Source organism: Lepisma saccharinum, unplaced genomic scaffold (genome assembly GCF_977018435.1).
Source record: "Lepisma saccharinum unplaced genomic scaffold, izLepSacc3.1 HAP1_SCAFFOLD_642, whole genome shotgun sequence".
NCBI lineage: Eukaryota > Metazoa > Arthropoda > Insecta > Zygentoma > Lepismatidae > Lepisma > Lepisma saccharinum.
Window position 1 is genome coordinate 86759 of NW_028143313.1, and position 27518 is coordinate 114276.

Here is a 27518-nt window from a genome sequence, read left to right on the forward strand (position 1 = left end):
TGGCTTATTCCAAACGACATATATCCCATGTACCTTCAGTCTGAAATATTCCTAAGTCTTGAAGATTAGTTACAAGGATGGAAAAGTAGGGTTTTGTTAAGGTTAGGTGCAAGATAAAGACGGGGGTTACGCATATTATTTCTGATGGCCAGTCCTCATTTTGATATCTTTTCCTGTCTCTGACGTTCTTTTTTAAGGAATACTGGGTCAAGCGGGGTTATGACCAACCAACCCTCCTTGGGCACATAACTGAATATAAATGAGTAAGCATGTGATCAAATGGAGAGACAAGACATTAGATCTTTTGGGAACGGAAGGGTTTTCACTGTGCATTAGTTTTACATTCCAGCTTTATTCTAGAAGACTTCCTTTGTAGATTAGGCACACACAGGAGTTGTACTATGTAGACATTTTAAGCAAAAAAATGCAGGCTTGACCAGGACGCGAACCTGGGTCTCTTGCATACCGTGTCATTGCTCTAACCATTGAGCTACCGAGCCGGCTTGGCCTCACCTGATCTTTCGCTATCGCTGTTTTATCTGCGTGAAATCATCTCTGCCAGTGCTACTGCAATGGGATCTGATGCCTTTGAAACACAGTAGACTTCGATGTTGCCTGGTTCCTCCCAGTGAAGAGATGTTAATAATTGTAGATTAGGCACACACAGGAGTTGTACTATGTAGACATTTTAAGTGAAAAATGCAGGCTTGACCAGGACTCGAACCCAGGTCTCTGGCATACCTGATCAGGTGAGGTCAAGCCGGCTCGGTAGCTCAGTGGTTAGAGCAATGGCACAGTATGCCTGAGACCTGGGTTCGAGTCCTGGTCTAGCCTGCATTTTTCGCTTAAAATTTCTATGTAAGACTTCCTTTGTTTCATGCTGATATATGACAAGACTGTGGAAGCTATGACAGACAAATTTAAACACTTGTGAGTGCTTAGGCCTGAATATGAACAATTTGGTGGGTTTCGGCTTTTATAAGAGCTGCAAACATGGGAGGACAAGACACATTAGTGGTGTACAGGCTCGAATCAGAGACAAATATTCGAGAACTGTGTGCGTCTAGTTTGCAGCCCACAGTTTGAATCTCACATTGTCGAGTGGATTGTCCATCCGGTGCATATATAACAGCTACATGAAAACACTTGTTAGTGCATGGAAACAGATGGGTCAATTGGTTAAAAAAAAGTTTCCGATTTCACCTTCCGATTAAATCGACAGCCTTAAACAGTAGGGATGATTTAGGGGATAGTTGTTCCCCATATTTTTGCCACCACACTATCCCTATGGAATCTTAATGCTAAGCCTTGTGTACCATGGCAAAGTAAACTTTCCTTGTACCCCCTCCCCCCTGTTTTGGAACTTAATTGCCACCACTGCCTTAAACATACAATTACGAGGTTCTATCTATATCCCATTAAAAAATGGTGTTCAGCCCCCCCCTTCCCCCCCGAAAGGAATTCCTGTATACATGCCTGGTGTTCAGTACAATCTTCTTGCATGCGCTGGTTTCAATTTCCTCAGAGAGAGTTTTAACCTTCCCAAAAGTTTATCATCCATTCATGTTGGGAGTTGATGACAGTGTATCACCAAATGTTTTTATCTTTCTTGAGAAGAGTGAGCCTTTTACACTGTTTCTGAGGACGTTTTTAATCTATCCTTGCATTTTTTAAATTTTGTGTTTGCCCTGTGGAAGTCCCTTTACACCTTACATTTTTAACCTTTCTGAAAGATCTTATCACACCCCCTTTTATTTTTATTTTTAATTTTAGGTAAGGGTTTTTAGATAAGGGGATATTCCTCGTATACTTAGAAGGGTGCAATATGGCCACAAAGGCCGAAGCACCCAACAATTTTAAATCAATAAATCAGCTATTCCATCTCATCTCTAATAATAATAATAATAATAATAATAAGGTGGTGATGTTATGGCTATGAGGGTAAATTGATGCTATTGTAAAAGAAATATACAATACTGCACTGTATATTGACTACTTCGAAAAAAAAATAGATTCTGGAAAAGTCAGGGAAATCTCACGAAAAATACATTTCAAGTTCACGTAGGAACCCTGTAAATGAACAGAATTTTCCATGTAATTTCTGTGTGAAGTTCATATTTTATAGATATGAGAATGTGTACTCACTACTGCATCTTAATCCCCTGTGTTGATTTAAGATAGGCAAGTTCCTCAGAATATGAATGAATGAAGAAGATACATTTTTGGATGCATTGGCATATGGCTATTTTGCACTCTTCAATGAATAAGGGCGAAAATCTTCTTATCTGAAATTTTTACATGAGGGTTAAAATAGGGCTGTAAAAAGCACCATGAGGAAGGTTAAGTGGCTAGGTTGTAAAGAGACCTCCACAGGACATACAAACATATTAAGAAGTTAAGAATACACTAAAAACTTCCTCGGTGACATTGGGAAAGGCTAAAAACATTTGTTAACCCTCCAGTACTGACCATTGTCACCCAGACCCTTTGTTTTCATTACCACCAAGCAGTGTAGTGGAGGGAGTGGAAGGGGCTTCATTATCTTTTACCTACATTCCCAGCTACCTGACTAGTGTACGTTTGTAAGCTGTAGTGAAGAGTGGCCCATGTTATTGCACTTGAAAGTCAATTGGGTGACACTTGTCCCCCGTGCAATTAATGACGTTATGAGTGCACCAAAGCATCCACGCCTGTGTAATAACTCTATTATTTTGGGCGTATTGCTTGGTGAGAGTTCTGATGAGGACGATGTGGTGGAGAATGATAGTGACGATGGTGAAGAGGACCATTTAGATGTCCATGATGATCTTTCCGACACCAAAGAAGCAGCTGAGCCACAAAACGACCAAGTGGAAAATGCCGAAAATGACCTGGTGCCGAATGTGGAAGAAGAATCCAGTGAAGAAGAGGACATCCCGTTTGGAAATTTATACATGGTAAGAGACAAGTTTAAAAATGTAATGATGTTAAAAAACTATTTTCCTCAGCCCAGAAATGTACGAACCAGAGCTGACAACATTATTATGAGGCTCCCAGGACCAACTGGACAGGGTAGGGAAGCACGCAGTGTACTTGCTTGCTTTGTGCTTTTTATGGACGATAATGTTATTAGAACTATAGTTACATCAACCAATATTTATATTGACCATAATCCGGGAACTTTTCTAACATTGGAAGTGGCCCCAGCACCCACCCAGCATCGAATGAAATGGGTATAAATACCTGGGGGGAACCCTGAGGGTTAAAGGTGGTCAGGGGCATGATGCTGATCATATCACCCCCACTCATGACCGGATCAAGAAAGTGTGGGGCGTTACCCCTACACCCCTTATACGCCTTCATGCCATGGTGCTAAGCACAGGGAAGCACTTTACTTATATTTTATATATATATAAAATAGCATTTTAGCTGATACAGGGACGCCAAACACACGAATGTTATTGAAATTCATGCTTTCATAGGCATTTTGCTACTAACAGGCTGTTTCGGCAGCAACAGGAAAAAAACTAAGCAGGTGTAGGACAACTCTACAGGGACTGGTAGAATAGATTTTATTTGCTCATGCGATGTCTTCGTCTTGATGACATCAGAGACCGTCAACAGTGAAGAGAAATTGATCGGCTTGCATCTATCAGAGAAGTCCTAGAACTTGTGGTGCAAAACTTTAAACGATATTTTACTCCAAGTGAGTACTGCACTGTGGATGAGCAATTAGCTGCATTTCGTGGCAAATGTCCTTTTAAAATGTACATGCCAAAAAAAAACCGGCAAGGTATGATGTGAAGACATATGCCCTTGTGTGTGCCAGATGAATGTATGCCATGAACTTGGAGGTTTACGCTGGAACACAGCCAAATGGATCTTACAAACTATCAAATTAATCGGAAGAAGTAATTCTTCGAATGGTGGAGCCGATCGTCGATACTAACTGCAACATCACAACCGACAACTGGTTTATGTCGATTTCACTGGCAGGAAAACTAATGGAAGAAAAAAACTCACTTTGGTCTGAACTGTAAGATCTAACAGGATTAGGGTTCCTCAAGAACTAAAAGCAAGTCGTGATAGGGAAGTTACCTCATCTCTCTTGGCATTTCACAAGAATAAGACTCTTGTATCTTATTGTCCAAAGAAAAACAAACCAGTACTAGTGCTATCAACCATGCACCATGATAATACAATTGATGAAGAAACTGGTGATAAACAGAAACCAGAAATTATTACGTTTTATAACAAAACAATGGTCCGTGTAGATGTCCTTGACTCCTTGACCAGATGTGTTCGAAATACAACGTATCTTGCAACACAAAACTTTGGCCAATGGTTGTATTCTTTGATCTGGTGAACATATCAGGTATCAATGCCTCAATCATTTACAAGTTCAACAATGCTGCAGCTAAACCACCTGCAAGACGAGAATTCCTGCAAAGTTTGGCGTTGGAACTTATAAGACCTTTGATTGAAAGTCGAATCCAGCTTCCTTTCATCCCTGTACATCTGAAGAGAAGTGGAAAGGCCCTTCTTGAAATCGAAGAAACTCCACAACCTGAGTTCAGACAACAAGGTAACAGTAGAGGTCACTGCTATCTGTGTGGGAGGGTGAGAGACAAAACAACCAGAAAACATTGTGAAAAATGTGGACGTCATATCTGTAGTGATCATTCATCAATTGTTTGTACTGAATGCTTGGAATAGGACTAAGGTAATACAGCCATTGCAACTGTAAAGTATTGCTGACTTCTTAGTATTCTTATGTACAAATGCATTTCTGTAGTGTAACATCCATTTCATTCTTGATATCCAAAAAGTGCAACAAAATAAGGACATTATAGGCCTAGTTATTACATTGAAATTTTCAAACTACAATATGTGTAAAAAAATATTACAAGTAACAAACATTGTTGTGACTATATTCTTTTTATATGTAAAATGCAGAGTACACTTGAGCGGTTTTTTTGCCTTGTAATAAAGGCCAAAATATGTTAATATGTATTTTTATGGCTTTTCAATAAAGCTCTCTTTCAGATGAGCAAAGATTTTACAATGTTGCCGTGCATAAAAACAATGATTTGGAATTTTTTTTACAACTATTTGATACAAAAATAATTTAAAAATACTTTAAATGTAACTAGAATAGATTGTAAATATAACAAATAAAAAAAATATACCATTCTATAATTAGTCTCTTCAAAAAAAAAAAAACTTGTGGGTGACAACTGTCACTGTATTACGGGATGCAGCGCGAGTACTCGAGGGTTAAAGCACTCTCACCATCTCCAATCATGGATGATTAACACGATAAATAGTGCAAACGTTTAAATCTCTGACTGAAAAAAATACAGTTGGCACATTTGAGAAGAATATGCCAAACATTTGAAATAACATTACAGTGGATGGTCTAGCCCTTGCAGCAAATTACAATGTGTGAGACAGCTGTGAAAATTTCAACCATGCTAGGAAAAAAACTTTGGAGTCAAAAAAGAGGTGGTAGAGATCAGAATTTCATTAGACAATTAAGAAAGAATACATAATTTCTTCTCTTTGGATTATTTCAACCAATTAAGACATTCCTGATTCATCACTCTATCTTAAATGCACATGCAAACAATTTCTTTGTTTCCAATGTTTCAGCTTAGGGTATATTATGATTTTCACATGTAAGGTCACACATAGTCTGGGGTTTTAGTTCTGGTTTGGCAGAATTTCCATGGTGAATCATAAATCCATAGTGTTTCTGGATACCATGTTCATTCCTAACTTACAAAAAGACAACAGTCGGCCCTTCTGCAACTAGAGCAAACTGAGCAAGATAATAAAGGCTACCATAAATTTGGAGACAATGAAAGTGATTTACTTCAGCTTATTTCAATCCTTGTTAACATATGGAATTATATTCTGCAGTAACACATACAATGGTAAGCAGATCTTTATCTTACAAAAGAAAGTTATATGAATCATCATGGGGGCAAGACCAAAGAAAACATGTGGGAAGCTGTTCAAAGACCTAGGTGTTCTCCCACTCCCATGCTTATACATTTACATTTTTCACTTGCTCTATTATGTTAAAGCAAACCACTACAACTTGTTTAGTTGCCACCATGATAAACACAATTACAACACAATAATAAAACTAACTTACTAATACCTGTACACAATGCAATTTTCTTACGAAAAAAGATCTAAGTACACAGGGATTCTCTTGCATAACAGCCTTCCAAACCATATATAAATTATTGAAAGTTTCAAGAAAAAACTATACTGGAACATTGACTTTTGCTTTTTCTCACAATAACAGAATTATATTTCTTAAAAGTAACTTGTTTTACAAGCTTCACTAACTCAGATATAATTAAAAATGAAAATAAAATAGGTATTGTACAATATAAACAAAATTATACTTACTGATTTTAATGCATCTCAATGTGTATAGGTATATGGGCACACTGCTAAAACAATATAGAAAATGCAGCATACAAATGATACATTAATCAAATTATTGCATTCACATAAACTGCAACCATGGTGCAGTAACTGGTATAAGGTCACATTTCTATTGCAGTGTCTCATTACATTATGTTATACTCCCTTGATATTTTATTACATTCCACTTTAACCATGCATTGAATTGCATTGTACAGGGTGGCCCAATTAGTCACTTAACACCCTCAGTACAAGGCCACTGCAGCGCGCAACATGGAAATGGTGATGACCAATTGTTATCAGGCCAAAAGGAAACCACATTGACGCCACCCACACGGTCGGCGGCCATCTTGATGTCCGCCATCTTGAATTCAACTTCAGAATTTTAAATGGGAAGGGGATCGTGCGACATATCAAAATGGGCTAGAATTTCACGAGAAATGCAATGGTGAAGGTTTTTCGACGTATCTTTAACCAGTAAAAAGTTATGACTGAATTCTTGTACCAATTTGCTCCTTTTCGAGGTGTTAGAAAAATGCCTTAAAATTAGTTTAGCGCATCGGTAATGCATCGAGATCAAAGTGACGTCTATGGAGAGACGTTCGCATGCCATTGCACATTATTTTAATCGGATACATCCATGAAGAGCTGTGCATTATGAATGGTTGTTGCGAACAATTTACAGTGTGACGCTTCCATTGAATTAAAAGTCCTTCACAGTGACAAGGCTAATGTTTATGTTCATACGGAAGTTTATAAACAGAATATTCGATGATTTTTATCTGATAACTAACTTTGGATAAAAACTGGTTCATAACGTTCCCATAAGTGTTCTGGTGTTCTTCCCTATTGAAAAAACTCTGTAAAAAGTACCTTCTTCCATAAGCAAGGATGAAAAAAAACTGTTTATTTAACAAATCCAAGTAGCCCTAAGCATTTAAGGTTCCGTTGATGGAAAATTGACTAACCAATCGTGTTCCACACAGCACGCCACACCATTAACTTACCAACACTAACCATTCATCTTTGATCTGTCGAAAATGGGTTATCACATAAAAATCATCGAATATTCTGTTTATGAACTTCCTTATGAACATAAACATCAGCCTTGTCACTGTGAAGGACTTTTAATTCAATGGAAGCGTCACACTGTAAATTGTTCGCGACAACCATTCATAATGCACAGCTCTTCATGGATGTATCCAATTAAAATAAATTGGTACAAGAATTCAGTCATAACTTTTTACTGGTTAAAGATACGTCGAAAAAACCTTCACCATTGCATTTCTCGTGAAATTCTAGCCCATTTTGATATGTCGCACGACCCCCTTCCCATTTAAAATTCTGAAGTTGAATTCAAGATGGCGGACATCAAGATGGCCGCCGACCGTGTGGGTGGCGTCAATGTGGTTCCCCCTTGTCCAGATAACAATTGGTCATCGCCAATTTCAAATTCCATGCTGCAGTGGCCTTGTACTGAGGGTGTTAGGTGACTTATTGAGCCACCCGTATTATTCAATTGTAATATTCAAGGTATTGTAAACACAAATTGGTAACTTTTCCATTGCAGTATTTCATCCCTAAATTTTAATATATTTCACTAAATTCATATATAGCATTTCATTGTACGTCACGGGCACTGCCGGCTTGTAACGGTTCCATTGAAAGTCAATGATGTATTCATTACAAACCGGCAGTGTCCATGATTGTACAATCAACAGCAAAGATAATAGTAGGTAAATTGCCCATCACTATTTTTATTATTTTTTAGTCCACATGTTGTGTTGTTTTAAGGAATGACATTTTGCTGAAGCAAAGCAGATGATGTCCTCTGCTGATTGATGTTTTTATTTCTATTCATGATCATCACATTGTAGAAGACAGACTGAATGAAAATGGTGGTGGATGATTTGCTATGGACTATTCTCTTGCTGTTGGGTGTACTATGTACCTAGAATGAAAGTGGACATGGAAGAGTTGAGATTAGTGAAGACTTTCAAATATCTACAAAGCATAATTTAGAGAAGTGGAAGAACAAATGAGGATGCAAACAGAAAAAAAGAAATAGGTGGTGGACTCTATAGAAGTGTTTAATATGAACAGGGATGTCCCTATGAAATGCAAGAAGGTAATATATAACACATACTATGTACCAATAATTAAGTACAGAGCAGAGGCTTGGACAATGACAGAGAGAGACAAAAGAAAGATGCAGATAATGGAGATGAAATTCTTATGGAGCATGCTTGGGAAAACTAGAAGTAATAGAAAAAGGAAAGATGAGATCCGACAGTCAGTGTGGATGGTGAAGCTTCACGACAGAATAGATCATGCAGATAAGATGGTTTGGACACATGAAGAGGATGGGTGCAGAAAGACTGCCAGTAAGAGCATACAATGCACAATGAGTGGGAATAAGGCCAAGGGGGAGACCAAGATATGTGTAGAAAGAGCAGATAGCGGAGAGTGTTAGGAGAAGAGGACAAGATTGGAATACCATGGAAAAAGAGGAGTGGAGGAAGACCAGAAGAAAATGGAGAGGCTTGACTTCTATGCTCACCCAGCCAGAGGAAACAGCAATGGATGATGATGATGATTGCACTATTATATTGTAATGTCTATGATACTGTAAACACAAATTGACATGTCCAATATCACAGCATGTAAGTGCAAGGAAATGATGCATGGATGAAATAAAGCTATCTATCAATAATACATAAAATCTAATCTCTAAAAATGCTTTAAGAATAAAATTTATTTTTGAACTATTTATGATTATTCACAAGAGTGTGAATGTTGTAAGTTAATTTTTGTTGAATAAAGTTTGGTACAAAAACAAGTTCATAATTTCATAATATGTCACTTCGTATGTTCATCATAACTCACAGAACTTTACGCTGTCTAATAATTAAGAAACAAATTTCCTCTTTGTTCACTCAGATCTGAAGATACATGTAAAGTTTTCACAGTTGCCATCCCATTTCCCATTTCAGGGAACTTATACATCATGTGAAGACTGTTTCTTTCCTCCCTTGCCTTTCACCAAACCAGTAAATTTTCCCCGGTTTCAATGTGAGTTGTTTTGACTTACTCTTTCTCCCCAACTACTGATAATTTCCTCATCTTTTACATTCAAAACAAGACACAATCGTTTTTATGACCCTTCCATGCTCAGAGCATGGTCAAATGATGAAGATCAACTCTACTAAATTGAGAAAGGCCTCAAAAAAATCATGATCTAAAGTGGATAGTCACTTGTTTCTCCTCCTGCTTCCTTTTTGAGAGTACTTTAATGCAGTCGAAAGTTTTGATAAACTGGATATCAACCCTTGGGCCTCATTCACTAAAAGAGACTAACAGCAGACAGAAATGCTGGTGAAGTATGGAAGCAAATGGAATGTGAAATGGCTTGGCAATATTTGATATTTTGATGGAAATAGTTCTCAATCAATCAGTATATCAAAAATAATTGGTTCACAGCTTTATTTGGGTGCGCTTATATGACTGTGCATGCAGGCAGAAGATTCAATTCCGAAGTAACCACAACCATTGAGCCTATGTCAGTTTTCATACGGGATAGATTGGCTTTATGATGGTTGGAAAATTGACATTGGTCTTACATTGGGCCAATGGTGGTTGCCAACATCAGTTTTAAGCTATTTTTAACTTGCAGTAGCTTACCAGTCCTTTGTCAGCTGACATGAATGAAAAATGTGTTGAAATTGCTTATTGTTTGTTTCTTAGCTGTAGCAGAACAAGAACATTCTTACAAGCATTATTGTGAAGGTGGTTAAACAATGTTACGTGCAGACTAAATTCCATGAAAGGATACCATGTGACTGAGAAAATGCTGTGTATATTTTTTAATTTTTACAAATAATTTGTACTATTGTTTATATTTGGCCTCACAATAAATTATGTAGGTATCAGAACACAAACCTATCTATACTTTAGTTTCCAATGTGTTGGTCTAACGTAAAACCATACTTTGACCCAACACACACATTGATCCAATGTAAAAACCATGTGCTGGGCTAATGCTGGAATCACTAGATATAATCCATATTTTTATGTGACGTCACAACTTTAAAATATGTCACTGATATATTATACTTTTATGAAAGGACACGTAAATGTTGTGTTATTATATGTAATATTGCACCCTGTTTGTAATGTATATCTTTTATTTAATGTTTATTGTATTTTATGCTCTATTATGAGTAGTTTAATGTATCTTCTTGTTTGCGATAGTGCACTATGTGAATTTGTATTTCTAAACATGTGTAGATGTCAGTTTTGTTGATAGTATCCTTTTGTAGATAGTGAGTGATTCATCTGTACTTGAATCTGTGTTCTCGAAAATAGTATAAAAGTGAGGATATCGCGTAAGAAATAACACACTTTCGCCACGGATTGACTAAGCTTTTAAACTTAAAAGGAACTCCTCGGTGTTTGTGCATACATCTTGGTATGGTAGTTCAGAGCACAAGCTAGGCCTATGTGATCATAGGTACGCCTATAGCCATGCATTGATGCTATGCACAATACTGGAACCGTTCTACATTAAATAATAAAGCTAGCCTAAGGATTAATTTGGAAATAAAAGGCTAACGAGCAAATATTGGCTCAGTTATTATTGCATATCTCTTGGTGTGGTAGTTCGGGGCGCAAGCTATGTCTATGTGATCATAGGCATGCCGATAGCCACGCATTGAGTTTATGCGTTTTAGTTGAGTCAATTTGTCAACAAAGCAAAATCCTCGCCTTCATCTCAAGTATATTTGCATTATAATTGCAATAAATAAAGAATAAAACATTTCAGTTTATACATACTGCAGTAATGTTGTGTTATTTCTCTGAGCTGTGAATATTGTATTTGTCTAACAATATCCCTGTACCTGAGAGGAGTCTGTGTACTTCACTGACTCTCATTGTTCACCGCTGAGTAATATTAAGTTATAATTAATAAATATAATACGTTCAATAGTATATTAATACAGGCGATAGAACATATCAATTGGCAGCTCAACGTGTTGGCTCGATTTTGTAGTGTACAAGGGCAAGACAAATGTTTAAAGTTGAGATTCATTATGCAAGAGCACTGAACTTTCATATTTATAGAAAAGCACAGCTATGTTTTGTTTTGGCATTTGCGTAGCACAAATAAAAATCTTACTTTGAGTTCAGGACTTAATGTTCCCGATTGTTGTTGGGACATTGATAAAGAAAGAACCACATTTTTGTGCAAGAAATGTACAAAGCTTCTACATTATGAATGTTGTGGCCTAGATATTCGAACAGCAAGCCACGAAGCTACGGATTTGGTTTGTAAAGATTGTGAATCACTTTCTACGGATATTTCATCTGATCCATTAAATATGTTTAAAGCATTAAAAGCCATGATTGAAGGACTTAGCAAGCAATAAGTCGAAAGTATGGAAACATTACAGACTGATATTAAACAGCAAGCTGATTCCATTAACAACTTGAAGCCTGATATTAAACAGCAAGCTGATTCCATTAACAACTTGAAGGCAGATATCTGTAGACAATCTGAAATATTAAAGGAAGATATCCTCGGACAATGTGCGTTGCTAAAGGATGATATCAGTAAGCAGCACGATGAATCTATGAAAGTATTAAGAGCTGAAATAGGCGAGATGGCCTGTGAGATTCAACAACTGAAGTCTGAGAACGAGGAAACTAGGGTGCGATTCTCTGAAGAAATCCAGCAGGCTCGGGAGATAGACTTTGGTGAGTTCCGGCGTAGCTTGACAGCCGATGTAAATAAAGCCACGGAAAATGTTCGCACAGATGTGGAGGATATTAAATCGAGATTCACTGGAGAGTGCAATAGGATTATTGAAAAACAGCTGACAATAGAACAGATGTTGGCCGAGGCCAAGACTGACAAAATACAGTTCCAGGCTGAGGTCCAAGAAAATGTTAGTCAGATTTCAGTAGTTGTGTCTCAAAGAAGCAAGGATGTTGAGGAAATAAGGACTCAAGTAGAACAACTGATGAATCAGTTAGAGACCATGCACGTTACCCGGCAAACAGAAACAGAAACTGGATCTTGAGCAGCTGGTCATCCGTCTGCAGTTACTGAGAGTGCAGTGTTGCCAGCCATGAACATTGAACTAAAAGAAGTAATGGACAGAGCCGATGGAGAGAGAACTAGAGAAGACAGGCAAGTCTGTCGCCCACGAGGTACTGCTGATTCAAGAGCTAATGAAGTGGCCTTTGCAGTTTCACCTACCTTTAGTCTTTTGGGTGATGATAGAGGTTACAGATAGCGTGAATCTCGCGGGCACGGCATTGTCCTTATGAAGAAGGGGCAAAGAGGAAACGTCTAGAAAGGAAGAAAGATCACAGTTCCTCCTCTTCCAGCACCAGCTCTGACTCTCAGTATCAAGCGAATATCAGGAAGCAAACAAGAAGGCATGGAAATTCAAGGAGCGGGCCAGATGAGTCGCCGCCAACAACTCAGCGATCAGCAATGACTGGAACTCCAAGGATGGCGACCTTAATTCCTTGTCGAAGTTCAAGGGAGACCTGGAAGCCCAGAATGCTGAACAGTATTTAAAAGAACTCAATATCAACTTTGATGTAATGCAAGTTCCATACAAATACCAATTGGAAATTATTCCTCGGTTATTCAAAGGCCAGGCTGAGCATTGGTTTTGAGCAAATCAGTTGGAGTTCAGGTCCTATTCTGATTTCTGCCGCCGTTTTCGCAAGCAATTTGCTTCTGAAGAGTCCAAAGAGAGGCAGCTGATGACAGTGAGATCTCGCAGATATTCAAAGCAGTCTGGTATGAGTATGGAGGAATACACTTGGTCCATTTACTCAGCCTACCACAATCTGTCTGCCCATTATGTAGAACCAGAGATAGTGAACTTAATCATCTCCCAGCTTCCATATAGAACCAGCAGTCTGAGTTTGGTTAATTCTCCTCGAACTGTATGACAGCTTGCTGATTTTTTAAAAAGATTCGAGGTGCTTGAGGAGCAGGACAGTTGGAAGCCTGTGTGGAATAGAGAAGGTGCTGGCCAGGGAAATGCTCCTAGACAAAATAGAATTGGAAACCAACAACCCAGGGTCAGACAAGTTACACAGAACCATAGAAATGGTTATTCCAATTACAACCGGTGGCGTAATCCTCCGAGAAGGGATGGCAGGAACAACTAGGCATGTGGGCCGCGTCATTTCAGATCTGATCCAGAAGACCATTCCCGTGAATCTTCACGTAATGCCTCTGAACCCAGTAACTTCAGAGCGACGGCACCTCCGTTTCAACCTTCTGCTTCACATTTGATGAACGAGCAACAGCAAAGCATCAATATAACAAGAGACTTTTGTTGGGCACCATCGAATAGTGCTAATCCGAGTGGTATGCAGTCGGATTAAGCCAGTCGCCGAACGTGAATTCTTCGTTCCCGATCACGGTTGGGCTAAAATCTTGGACTTCTCTGGGAACAGATGATAGCATTATAAATATTGAAGATAATCATATTTTTGTTGTGCTGACTCTCAATGAAGGAGAATAAAGTTTAGATAGAGCACTACAACTAGAAAGGAAAATTTCCCAGGGCTCCGTTAATTAAAGCAACTGTAACAGGCATCGATTTTATTTGTGTTCTGGACACTGGCAGCGAATGTAATCTCATGAGCTACGCCATTTGGAAGAAGATTAAAGAGAAGCTGCCATCATTGCAGTTAAAAACATGTCCAGATGTTAGGCTGACTGATTTCACTGGGAGAAACAAAACTAGAGTTGTGGGATCTAGACAAGTATATCTGGAGATTGCTGGAAGAAATTTATTGGAGGACATGTTTGTCTTGAAAGGTCTCAAAGCTGACTTTATTTTGGGCTACCCATTCCTCAGGAAATATGAAGCAAGAATTGACCTACAGCACAAGAAGTTATTCCTAACCGTAGACAGAGTTCCGGTAGAGCAGGACCTCGTGAATAATGAATCTTCGACAGGGACGTTTGTAAGAAAAGTCCTTGAAGATTCCCATGTCGATCAGTGGATGGCTAGTCCTGACGACTTCTTCAGAAGGTCAATGCCAATGAGATTTTATGCAAAAGTGGTTGGAAACCAATTGAAGGAAATCTTACTGAAGCATAAAGATGTATTTTCCGAGAGACCAGGTACTATTAATAACTTCCAGTGTGAGATTGAACTCACCACCACACAACCTATGTATCGATCTCCATATCCCATACTGACAGCAAAAATGAAACTCCTGGATAAAGAACTGGATAAGTGGAGACAATGGGTTGTTATAATGCCTTGTAATTCCCCTTACTTGAACCCTTTAATTGTAGTCGACAAGCCTGATGGTAGAGTAAGCCCATGCATTGACTTCAGAAATTTGAAAAAAATTGTACGTGTACCAAGGAACTCAGTTGAGCCCATTTTGGATGCCTTACAAAAATTTAAAGGTGCTCGTTATTTTACAAATCTGGATCGGGCTTCTGGATATTTACAGGTTCCTGTAAAAACTGACTGCCAACCATGTACTGCTTTCTTCTATAAAGGACGTCAGTGGATGTTTGCTCGAATGCCTTTTGGTATCTCAAGTGCTGTATCAATTTTCATAGCTGCCATGCATGTTGTATTTGGTCCTGAAACCGAAGAGTATCTAACTCAATATATGGATGACTTGCTGGTTTTAGATAAAGAGCTCTCCAAGCATGTCCAACATCTCGATGAGGTGTTACAGCGACTCCAAGAAGTGGGAATGACAGTAAAGCTTTGAAAGTGTAAATTTGTCCAGAATGACATTACCTACTTAGGCCGCATCGTTTCTGGAGATGCCATCAAAATCCAACCTGACAAAAAATCAGCCATTAAGTTGTTTCCTAAACCTAAAACTAGAAAGGATGTTCGGAAATTTTTAGGCCTCGCAAACTGGAGGCGGAAGTTCATTGAAAATTTTGCAGCAAACTCTGAACTGCTCACCAAGCTGTTAGGTAAAAATCAACGTTGGATTTGGCGAGATGAGAAAGAACAAAGTTTCCAGCTACTGAAGAATGAACTTGTAAAAGACACTGAATTAGCACAACCTGATTTTGAAAGGGATTTCTGTATCCAATGTGATGCTTCTGGGAAAGGATTGAGTAGTAGTCTCTTCCAAATGGATGGTGAAGAGAGGAAAGTCATTGAGTATGCAAGCCGAAAACTGAAGGAGAACAAAAGTCATTACTACATCCATGAGTTAGAATGTTTGGCCATCATCTCTGGGGTTGAGAAGTATGGCTGTTTATTTGAAAGGCTACCTTTCTACTATCTACAGTGATCACAGAGGGCTGGTATGGTTACAAGACGCCAGAATCTGGGACAGTCGTTTGACTCATTGGTCTCTAAAACTCAAACAGTACCAGTATAAAATAGTATACGTCTCTGGTCGCCAAAACGATCTGGCAGATATTTTATCTCGGTATCCTGCTGATGATATACCCCAGATTCATCCTGAAAATAGCCAGCAGACATTCAGAATAAACTACCTGTGGGCTGAAAGGGGAGAAATAGATGACATCGACAAGTAGAGAGAGGTACAATCTGAAGATGAATTCTGCAAAAATTTACTCCAATCTCTGAGAATTAGAGAAGTACTCATAATAGAGCATAAAATACAATAAACATTAAATAAAAGATATACATTACAAACAGGGTGCAATATTACATATAATAACACAACATTTACGTGTCCTTTCATAAAAGTATAATATATCAGTGACATATTTTAAAGTTGTGACGTCACATAAAAATATGGATTATATCTAGTGATTCCAGCATTAGCCCAGCACATGGTTTTTACATTGGATCAATGTGTGTGTTGGGTCAAAGTATGGTTTTACGTTAGACCAACACATTGGAAACTAAAGTATAGATAGGTTTGTGTTCTGATACCTACATAATTTATTGTGAGGCCAAATATAAACAATAGTACAAATTATTTGTAAAAATTAAAAAATATACACAGCATTTTCTCAGTCACATGGTATCCTTTCATGGAATTTAGTCTGCACGTAACATTGTTTAACCACCTTCACAATAATGCTTGTAAGAATGTTCTTGTTCTGCTACAGCTAAGAAACAAACAATAAGCAATTTCAACACATTTTTCATTCATGTCAGCTGACAAAGGACTGGTAAGCTACTGCAAGTTAAAAATAGCTTAAAACTGATGTTGGCAACCACCATTGGCCCAATGTAAGACCAATGTCAATTTTCCAACCATCATAAAGCCAATCTATCCCGTATGAAAACTGACATAGGCTCAATGGTTGTGGTTACTTCGGAATTGAATCTTCTGCCTGCATGCACAGTCATATAAGCGCACCCAAATAAAGCTGTGAACCAATTATTTTTGATATACTGATTGATTGAGAACTATTTCCTTCAAAATATCAAATATTGCCAAGCCATTTCACATTCCATTTGCTTCCATACTTCACCAGCATTTCTGTCTGCTGTTAGTCTCTTTTAGTGAATGAGGCCCAAGGGTTGATATCCAGTTTATCAAAACTTTCGACTGCATTAAAGTACTCTCAAAAAGGAAGCAGGAGGAGAAACAAGTGACTATCCACTTTAGATCATGATTTTTTTGAGGCCTTTCTCAATTTAGTAGAGTTGATCTTCATCATTTGACCATGCTCTGAGCATGGAAGGGTCATAAAAACGATTGTGTCTTGTTTTGAATGTAAAAGATGAGGAAATTATCAGTAGTTGGGGAGAAAGAGTAAGTCAAAACAACTCACATTGAAACCGGGGAAAATTTACTGGTTTGGTGAAAGGCAAGGGAGGAAAGAAACAGTCTTCACATGATGTATAAGTTCCCTGAAATGGGAAATGGGATGGCAACTGTGAAAACTTTACATGTATCTTCAGATCTGAGTGAACAAAGAGGAAATTTGCTTTTTAATTTTTAGACAGCGTAAAGTTCTGTGAGTTATGATGAACATACGATGTGATATATTATGAAATTATGAACTTGTTTTTGTACCAAACTTTAATGCTAGAAATCTATTTCCTAATGGTAATGCAGCACTTCAGTGGTTGTGACAAAACAAAATGCGAGGATGGTGGGGTCTCACTTACAACACAATTATCAAACACCATTTGGGTCAATCCAAGCTCTTCGTCTTCTGATGTGGCTTCACAATCAGATTCAGACCCGAAAATGTTTAGCAAGGTTCATTGTCAGGTGCATAGTATGCGACGCAGTCATTGTTGTGAATCAGTTGTATTTTGTTGTTCCATATGCTGGTGTATGCGCTGTACCCCTCTTGAAATTTTGAGAAAATCAAAACTTTCAAATGAAAGCGGTAAAGAACTGAGGATAACAAAGAACTCAGGAAAACAAAGAACTCAGGAAAACAAAGAATGTGGTAAATGCAAACTCCCCTTAAAATGATCTCTACCATTCTTGTCTTTGGACAGCTTTTAAATAAAGGTTAGAACTGGTAATTGCAAAATATTTTATTGTTTATTCCGCCCCTACCTAGAAAGCAGCTATGTGATACCAACTTTTACAATTCCAGCACCCTCCAAAAAAAAAAAAAAATCCTTGTAACACTAGTGTTTCCAGATGAATGTATATCATCTGTATCATCTGTATGTCTGTGTGTTGGGGAGGGGGGAAGGGTTATTTTAGATGCAAGAAAGAAGATCGCCTGTAGCCCACATCTTTAAATAGTCACGAGGCACCAATGGTTGAACAGGCCCAGGGCAAGTTGAACCAAATATGCAGAGTTCAAAAATGTCTACTGAATCCATGTTATATCACATATTAAGTTTAACGTGAAAAAGTAGAACTGTTTCTTTAACACTATCAACAGGCTGTACTGGGTGAAATAGAGTATTTTATTATAGTCTATTTCCACTTACTGTATTTTCAGTATATACACATGATAATTTATGTTCCACTAGGTTTAATACAATATGAATTTGATTGTTGATCAGAGGAATTAATTCTAGGTAAATAATGTGTTCGATTGTTATGAATGTTAATATTGCTATAGAGATAGCAGAGAATCCCAACTGCCTCTCAGTATGATGATGAGTGGGAACAATGAAATCATCAGCTTCCTCACATTACAGTACAGAGACGTTGAGAAGAGTGTCAACAATTTGACTCTAATGAAGATGTCCCAATCCAGTATCAAAGTGGAATGCTAGCAGCACATGATTTGTAGAAGGTTGGTTTGTAATGTGTTGAGAATTCTGTAGCTAATTTAGAAAAAAAGATTTTTCCAATGGCAAAATGAATGTTGTAAAGCTTTGCCCATTATTTACCAATTCTTTTAACATGCAATTTTAATATTATATTCAGATTATTTACAGGGTGTCATCAAAATGGCACCTGGGGACCATTGAAATGTATAGAGGACACAAAAACATTCAACTTTTCTCAGTAACATATCTGCTATTTGTGCACATTGATCAAAAAGTAGCTCGCTACACTACTCCTGTTCGCTACTTGCTACTTCGCTACTTTTTGCGATACTTCTGCATAAAAAAACTTAAAAACAACGATGTGGATATTAAAAAATCCCCTACTACTATGCACAGGGGAGCACTTTACTTTTTTACCTTTTTACCTACTACTGATACATAGGTTCTGTTATTTATTATCATGATTCCTGTCATTCGATAATTTTGATAGCAGTTACTAATTTTTAGTGTAGTTTTTAAGAATAACATACCTATGCAAGTGGCATTTCAATTCAAATTTGATATATGAATATTGCAATTAGGGTGTTACCCAAATTAATGATTACAACTATACACAAATGAAATTTGATATGTTCGCATCAACATATTTTTCTTGAAAATAAATATTTAATTTTTTAAGAGACTGACTGATATGAAGGCAGCATTTTGAATTAAAAGTACCTGGGGTCCTTTGTTTACAAATGGCTCCAGGTTCGATACCCAGCGGAGGCACATAGTGGCTCAGAACCAGTCTCGATCAGCTTATCTATGCATAAAATGGACTTAAAGCAAAAACTAGGAAAGATGCCATTCCCCACACTGCTCATCATTCATCATTCTTCCTCATTCTCACAATTAGCTGAAAGTGGCAGAAAGCGACTATAGATAAGAGAATAATTAAATAATCCATTCATCCTCATTGCCATGATTGAGAAAAGTTGAAGAATAGATGAGGAGGTAAACAGAAGAGGACAAATGGGTGGTGGACTATATCAAAGCGTTTGAAGATTAATATGGAACAGGGATGTATCTATACTGCTGGACAAAAAAAACCGGACACTTGCATTTTTTGTGATAACGCAATGGGTCGATAAAAGCTCTGGTACAAGGGCTAACTAAATGTTGCAGAAACTGAATTAAGTACGAATGCATAAACAAAGTCCGAGCCTATGAATGGTGCATATGGTACTACATGATCTGCCGAACATTCTGTAATATACCTACGAGCTGTTATTGCAATTCAGATGTCAAATATTAAAGTGTCCGGTTTTCATTGTCCAGCAGTATATGAAATGCAAGAAGGTAATATACTATGTGCCAATAATTATGTGACATTAAGAGACAAAAAAAAATAAGATGCAGGCAGTGGAGATGAAATTTTTAAGGAGTCTATGGGAGAAAACTAGAAGGTATAGAATAAGGAATGAGGAGATCTGACAGACAGTGCATGTGGTGAAGCTTCAGGACAGGTTAGATCAGGCACAGATGAGATGGTTCGGGTACATGAAGAGGATGGATGCAGAAAGACTACCAGTAAGAGATTATAATGCACAAGGAGTGGGAATAAGGCCAAGAGGGAGACCAAGATGTCGGTGGAATGAGCAGATAGTGGAGAGTGTTAGGAGAAGAGGAGAAGATTGAAACACCATGGAAAGAGAGGATTGGTGAAAGACCAGGAAATAATTTAGAGGCTTGACATGTATGCCGACCAAGTCAGAGGCAAAAAACAGGGAAGGATGATGATGTTGTGGTTAGCAAAAGTGACGCAAAAGTTGGAAAAATATATAAATTTGAAAACTATGTATATTAACTAAAGAAAATTGTCGTTTCTGCAGGAAAGTCAATAACTCATACGTACGTTTTACAATATGATACAATATATTGAGGAAACTGTTGTGTAAACCCGAGTGTTCTAAACATATTGTAATTTGAAAATTTGTGAACAAATATTATCGCGAAAATAATTGTAAGTCCAGAAACTCTATCATACTTGTAACAATAATTTCTTCCTGGTGAGATCCTATATACGGACAATGGTCAATGCTGTTAATGTACTGAGCCATTTATTGCTGGCACAATCCCTTTGTCAGTGCAATGGAAAATCCATCGCTCGTTTTTTCATTGCAAGTTGTGTTTTACACAGCAATTAATGACATTTTGGTGTCTCTTACACCATGGATATCCACAGGATTTGTTCCAGGGATGATGCAAATGAGGCACTTTTTTCCAGCGGTGCAGCAAATGAGGCATGTTTCTCCCCAAAATAGCGATGCAGCTCAAAATAATGTAGCTGTTAGCTGGAATGTATTCTTATATGTCAGTTAGTTATTGGATATCTGAATTATTCAGATACTAATTAAATAAGATGCAGATATCTATAATCTACAATCTAGATAATCTGTATTTCCATGTAATAGACTTTGTCTTTATGAACCTCCTGCAAAATTAAAAGTTATTGTCGATTTTTCTGACGCCGTTGCCACATTCAAAATTCACCTTAAAATGATGAGAAAAAAATGTAGCTGGAACAAAATTTTCGCTACAACTACAGGAATTTTGTAGCTTTGCTACCGCTACAACTACAATTTTCAAAATGTAGCGTTGCTACAGCTACAGCTATAAATTTTGTAGTTAGCTACTGTATCGATGCTACAAGTAGCACGCTACTTCTGACCACTGTTTGTGCATTGTTTTAATGCTATGGACGTTCAGAAAAGCCCATTTTACTGCATTTTACTGCATGTATGATGGCAACCCAACATAACATTACATCGCATCGATGACGTCGCTTCTGTTGTGAAACGGCATGTACTGGTGTTGCAAGGAACTCACATATTCTGCAAAAAAATTACACACTACGAACCACATTATGTGTCATAAAATGTAGAGGAGAACGTGCCCAATAACCCAAAGCAAGAAATACAGAAATGGTACAAAAATGATGGAAAAACAAATAACATATGAAAAAGGATGTGACAGAAAGTGATGTATAAAATCATATTACATGTACATTTTATGACTCACAAAAAGAAATCAACTTAAAGATATAATTTTAGAGAAAAAGGTCTAATCTCCTTCCCCCATTCTCTGAAAACCTTGACCCCAATTTCCTTCCTTCCTGTGGCCTGTATTTTGTTCCTCCTGCCAGCTCACCTAACTTTTACTGGAGATTTATTCGCCTTTCCTGTACTCTGAGAATACCCTAGCCTCTTCCACCAATGTGTTGATTTCTGAGCAATGTCTTGCCACTAGATGCTTGCCTTATTGGCTTCCTTTATTCTAGATGCTTGAAACAGGTGGCACCAGCCTCTACAAAGGTCTTCTTATTTGCTCATGTACAGTATCAATGGTATTCCAAGGATTTTTGCCATCTTTTCCTACCCTTGATATTCTCTCCTTTAAAGAATACTGAGCCAAGGGGGGGTTACGGTAATGATCCTCACCAATCTGTACCTCCTTGGGCATGGCACTGCATAGTATCAATGTTTAAGTTGAGCAGTGCCAGTGTCAGTGGGTTTTTATTAGGCGAAAGGTGTGCATGCCATGTAGGAATTTATATTGTGAGGAAGAAACAGGAATGAAAACTGAAGATTTTGCTCGATATTGTAAGGTCTTTATTTATTCCAAGGAAGTTCTTGGAAGAGAGTGTAATCAACCTTTTTCTCTTCCTCCATTACCATTACATGCAAAAATTTTGAAAAGGTTAAGGTGCACACATAGCACCATGCCATGAAGGCACATTTATGGGGTTTGGGGATAGTAAGGTCCCACACATTCTCGAAGCTGCTTTATGCAGGGACAAGGCAGGAAAATTTCCGGCCTTAGATCACCCACCTCATGGTCTCCCATGTGACAGTCAGACACCCCACTGAATAGACCACTGTGGTTCTTGCAAAATTTTCTAGGAATTTAAAATTCTTATTGTGGAATTCTTCAATGCCTAGTTTACAATCTTAATAACAAGTGATGTGGAACAAGATATTTTTAAATGTAAATGTGGATGCTTATAAACAAAACTCATTAATTAATTTATTCATTGTTCTCTGCCTCAATTTTATCACTGCAACCTTGAGACTTTCTGAACTTACACCTGGTGCTTCATGTTAGCATAGAATATACTTAATTTAATAGAATAGGATAGATATATCATTTTATACTTTGCATCTTATACATATCATATTTCGGATACTTTCTCTAATAAATACTCCTTAACCAGTATTTTAGCACTCAGTTCTGTCTTAGAAGGTGTCCTGACAATTTATTTTTTATTTCTTGATCACTTCTTTCATAGCTCTTCTTTCACCAACTCTTCTAATACCATTTTATTTATTACTCTAGTCATTACACATGCTACATTCTTCACCACAACGACAGTTTTAAAGCTCCAATTTCCTTTTCCTCACTTTGTTATAGCAGCCAGGTTTCTGCACTTCATTATCTCTTTCTTAGTTGTTTTTCCAAAGCTCCAAAAAACATTTTATTCATTTTCTTCTATTAAAGGCTTCCTTTGCCATTGCTGACCAGCTCATATCACTACTTATATATCCCACGTATCTGAATCGGTCAACCTATTTAATACTTTGGCCTCTAATTCTCGCATCAATTTTCCTTGGTTTCTTAGCTACAACAATCGCTTTTGTCTTCTTCATATTTTTTCATCCTAAACTGCTCACAGTGGACATTTAAGTCTCCTAAGATAATAATCGAATCACTATGCTTATATATTCTGCTATTAAGTCCAAGTCATCCACAAATCATATATTTTACTCTTGTTTCTGAAATTATTACCCCTACCTTTTTCTGGAAAAAGTTAATGCAGATAATAGAACAATCTCTGCAGTACTCTTTCCCAATTTCACTTCTGTAATTTTTCTCTATTTTCACTTTAACTTGATGTTGCACTTTGCTTGAGTTCATTCCCTTTAAAATCTACACCAAGCTTATTCAGTACCTATTTAAATTCCTCCATTCCCTCAATCAAATGTTTCTCAAGAATCACAATACTATAAATACTTCCTTTCTTTTTTCTAGGCATCTTTCGTCAATTACCCACATTAATCCAATTTACTTTTCTTGTGCCTTTTTCCTTCTTGAAACCAAACTGTACTTTTAACACTCTGTCAAGCTCAGTGTACAAGTGTCTATTTAGTATTTGCAGGAGATTTTCACTGCATGTGAATCAGGCTCATTGTCCTGTATTAGGGACATTTCCTCACAATACTTTTCTTCTGTAGAAGAACAAGAACTGTCATCTTGAAGTCTATGAACCAATCGCCTATTATATTTCATTACGTTAATGTAAAATATACTTCTTTCCTTCACCCAAGCATTTGACTAGTTTGATAAGGATCTCATCTACTACTGTTCGATATTCATTTATCACTTCAGTCAGTGCTTGCTGGAATTCTTCCTTCAGGATGAAAGCTTCTTCTCATCGGCAGGAAACTTAAAAAACACACATAGATTTTTCATTCAAATAACACAGTATATGTATAATGAGTTGTGGTTCTCTGAGGCAAAATGTACTATGTCTTCTATATGTTGACAGTCATTTGCCTTTTTCTAATAGTTATAACATACTGAAAAGAAAATCTCCAGTTGTTTTTAAGTGCAAAAAAGTATTGAAATGCATATGTACAAACTAACCAAGGAATACATTCAATTAAACAGTGCTACAATAGATTGATTTATCAAACCAAAGTTTCATACAAAGGCATTAATGGCTCAATAGTTGAGATGAGTATATATGAATGCAATCAATGCACATGAGCATTTCAGAATTTTTGAGACAAATAAATTATAATCAGTACATTAAAAAAAAATATTAAAGTTAGTTAATTACATTTCAGTTTCAATTATAAGTTTACCAATTTACTTAGCATGAAAAATAGTATATTATTCACCTTTCCTTAGGTATACAGGAGCCATTGCACCTAAGAAGACCAAAGAAGAAAAGGTACAACAATGATACAGCGTTGAGGTTAATTCCATACAACATAACCTGACAGTAGATACCATCAACAAGAGAGTTCACAGGTATGGAAGGATGGAAAACCATCTCATTCAAGCTAACGAATTAACTTTATCACTCTTACTTCCTACCTCCCCAATTACAACAGGGATTCTCTACTTCTATCTCCCTCTTTACCTTAACCTTTATTACATTCTGTCTGAACATTCATATTTCCCTCTATTCTCCTTCGAGGCATTGTATCCCCCTATCTCTCTCCATATTCCCTATCTCAATCTCTCCAGTCTCCACGAGCCCTGCCTTATTTCCCTCTTCTCCTCTATATCTTTCTCCATTCTCTCTTGAGATCAGCCATCCTCTTATCACCCTCCCTACTAGTCATGTCTCTATTTTCCTTTTAGTTCGATCATCCATCAATCTACTTATCTCCCTTCACTCTACTTTGAGACATTCCATTCTCCTACCTCTCACTGTACCATTTATAACTCCCTCTCTATTCTCCTTGGAGACCCATTTTACTCCTATCTCTCGGCCCACTTCACATCTCTCCCTCTATTTTTATTTGAATATTTGCACGAATACTTGAATTTGAATACTGCCTCCATCCCAACTCATTACCTACCTCTCCATTCTCTTTTGAGGCCTCCTCTCATCACCATTCTCCTTTGAGGCCTGACTTCCTTCTATCTCTCTTCTTACTTCATATATCTCTCTCTATTTTTATTTGAGTCCCTGCATCCATCTGCCTCCTTCCCTACTCCTTACCTCTCTCTCCATTCTCTTTCATGGCTCACATCCTCCTTTCTCTCTCTCAATATTTTATACATCTATCATCATCTCATCTCCTTTTGAAGCTTCAATTCCTCCTATCCCTCTTCCTACTTAATATTTCACCCTCTATTTTCATTTGAGTCGCTGTATCCTTCTGCCTCTCTCCCTATTCCTTACCTATCTGTCTCCATTCTCTATCAAGGCCTCACATACTTCTATTTCTCTCTCAATATTCCTTATTTCTTTCCTCATTCTCTGTAGAGGTCTTCTGTTACTTATTCCAATCTTCTTATCATAATCCATTCTCCTTGGAGGCTGGATTCCTTTTCTTCTTTCCTTAGACTTCATCTCTTTCTTTATTCCCATTAAGGTCCTTCATCCTCTATCATCAGTTGTACTCCATATCCCTCTATCCATTCTCCTTGGAGGCCTGGCTTCTTCTTATCTTCCTCCATACCCATTATCAGTTCTGCAATTTTCCTTGTGAGCTCAGTTTCTGTGCATAAAGCAGACTTAAAACAACAAATCAATCAATCAATATAATATAAATATAACATTAAACATTAAGATGTTCTGGAGTCAATTCAATTCCATTCTCGTACAAATTATACTAATTACTAGGATTGTATCATGTACTTTTACTTTAAAACATGCATCTCCAGAGTATTCAATACACATGTTGCACAAACCTTTAAAATACCAAGTCCTGTCTGCATTCCACTGCTGATTGCATTGTAGGGTCCCCTCATTACGATTAGGTTATCTTCATTCTGACTTGTAAGCGATAGAACACTGATAATTTCATGTCATTGATCTCATGAATAATCTCTTGGAATTGTGTAACCATAGTATCCTTACCAACCACAGCAACAAAACTTGCTACATAAGTAAGTATAACAATTAGCTTCTCTGACATTACAAATTTCGTTGCACTTTCAAAATATTTACTTAATATAATTGAATCTTTTATTCACTTTCGTGCAAGAGCGATCACATTATAGAAGAAAGAAAAGAAAAGGAATCTAGATTAGCGATACAGCTCCATTTGTATATTTTCTAAAGAAGAAGGAAACCAAAATTTCAAACACAAGCTTACTGTGAAAAGAAAATGTCTGCCATAACACAGTTCAATCACTTGTTTGAGGCACAACATTAAACAATTATCTGTTGTGAAATGTATTATTCGAGAGACACAGGCACCATTGTGATTCTATCCGATGATGTTTTAAGGGTACTCCAATTGCCTCACTCTTGGAATATATCAATTAGCTAAATTGAAAGATGACAAGAAGAGGGTAGACCATGGCAGTAAACCTAGTCTTTGTTAGCATATTCCCTTTTGTTTGTTTTGATTTATTTAGTGTTTGTTATTTAGTGTCACTTTTCTGCCACTTTTGACTAATCCCAATGATGAGGATGACTGATGGCATGATGATATTGACACTCATGGCGACCCCAGGGCAAAATACTCAAGTAGCCCCTCCCCCCAGTTACTGCCATTATAGTGACTGTATCTACGAATATAAAAATAATGCAATTTCAGCATATGGGGGTGGTAAACAAATATAATTATCTTGATTATGATTAAAGATATATATATTTATTTTCTTTTTTTTTATAAATGGTAGAGACTAATAACAAAGAGTACTCACAGCAGGAACTCTATGCCAGTGTCTCTCCACCACCAGATCACTGAACCATGTGAGTTTCTCTTGAAGTTAGCAAATAACAGCCCAAGCTGGCAACCACCTGGAAAGATAACCTTTCATTCACCATCGATAGGAGGAAATCCTTTCTGGCCAATACTGTTGAGATAACAAAGTTGCTGAAAGGGGACTGTCATCTATGCAGCCTGCAAGATTGAATTTTAATTTTGAGTCTTTCTTGAATTTTAATCTCTCTATTAAATCTTTATGTACGTCATGAAAAATAGAATGTTGTATTACTTCCTAGATGACTACAACTGCTTCCATCCCTTTGAAACAATTTAATTTTTATGGTTGTGTATTTCTTGAGTTAGAGCCAGGATGGTGGAGCGACTTGCAGCTCAAGACAGCATCCATGAATGATGACTTTTCATTTGGCTTTGAGTTCGACTGTGATAACAGGAAATGTTTTTGCACTGG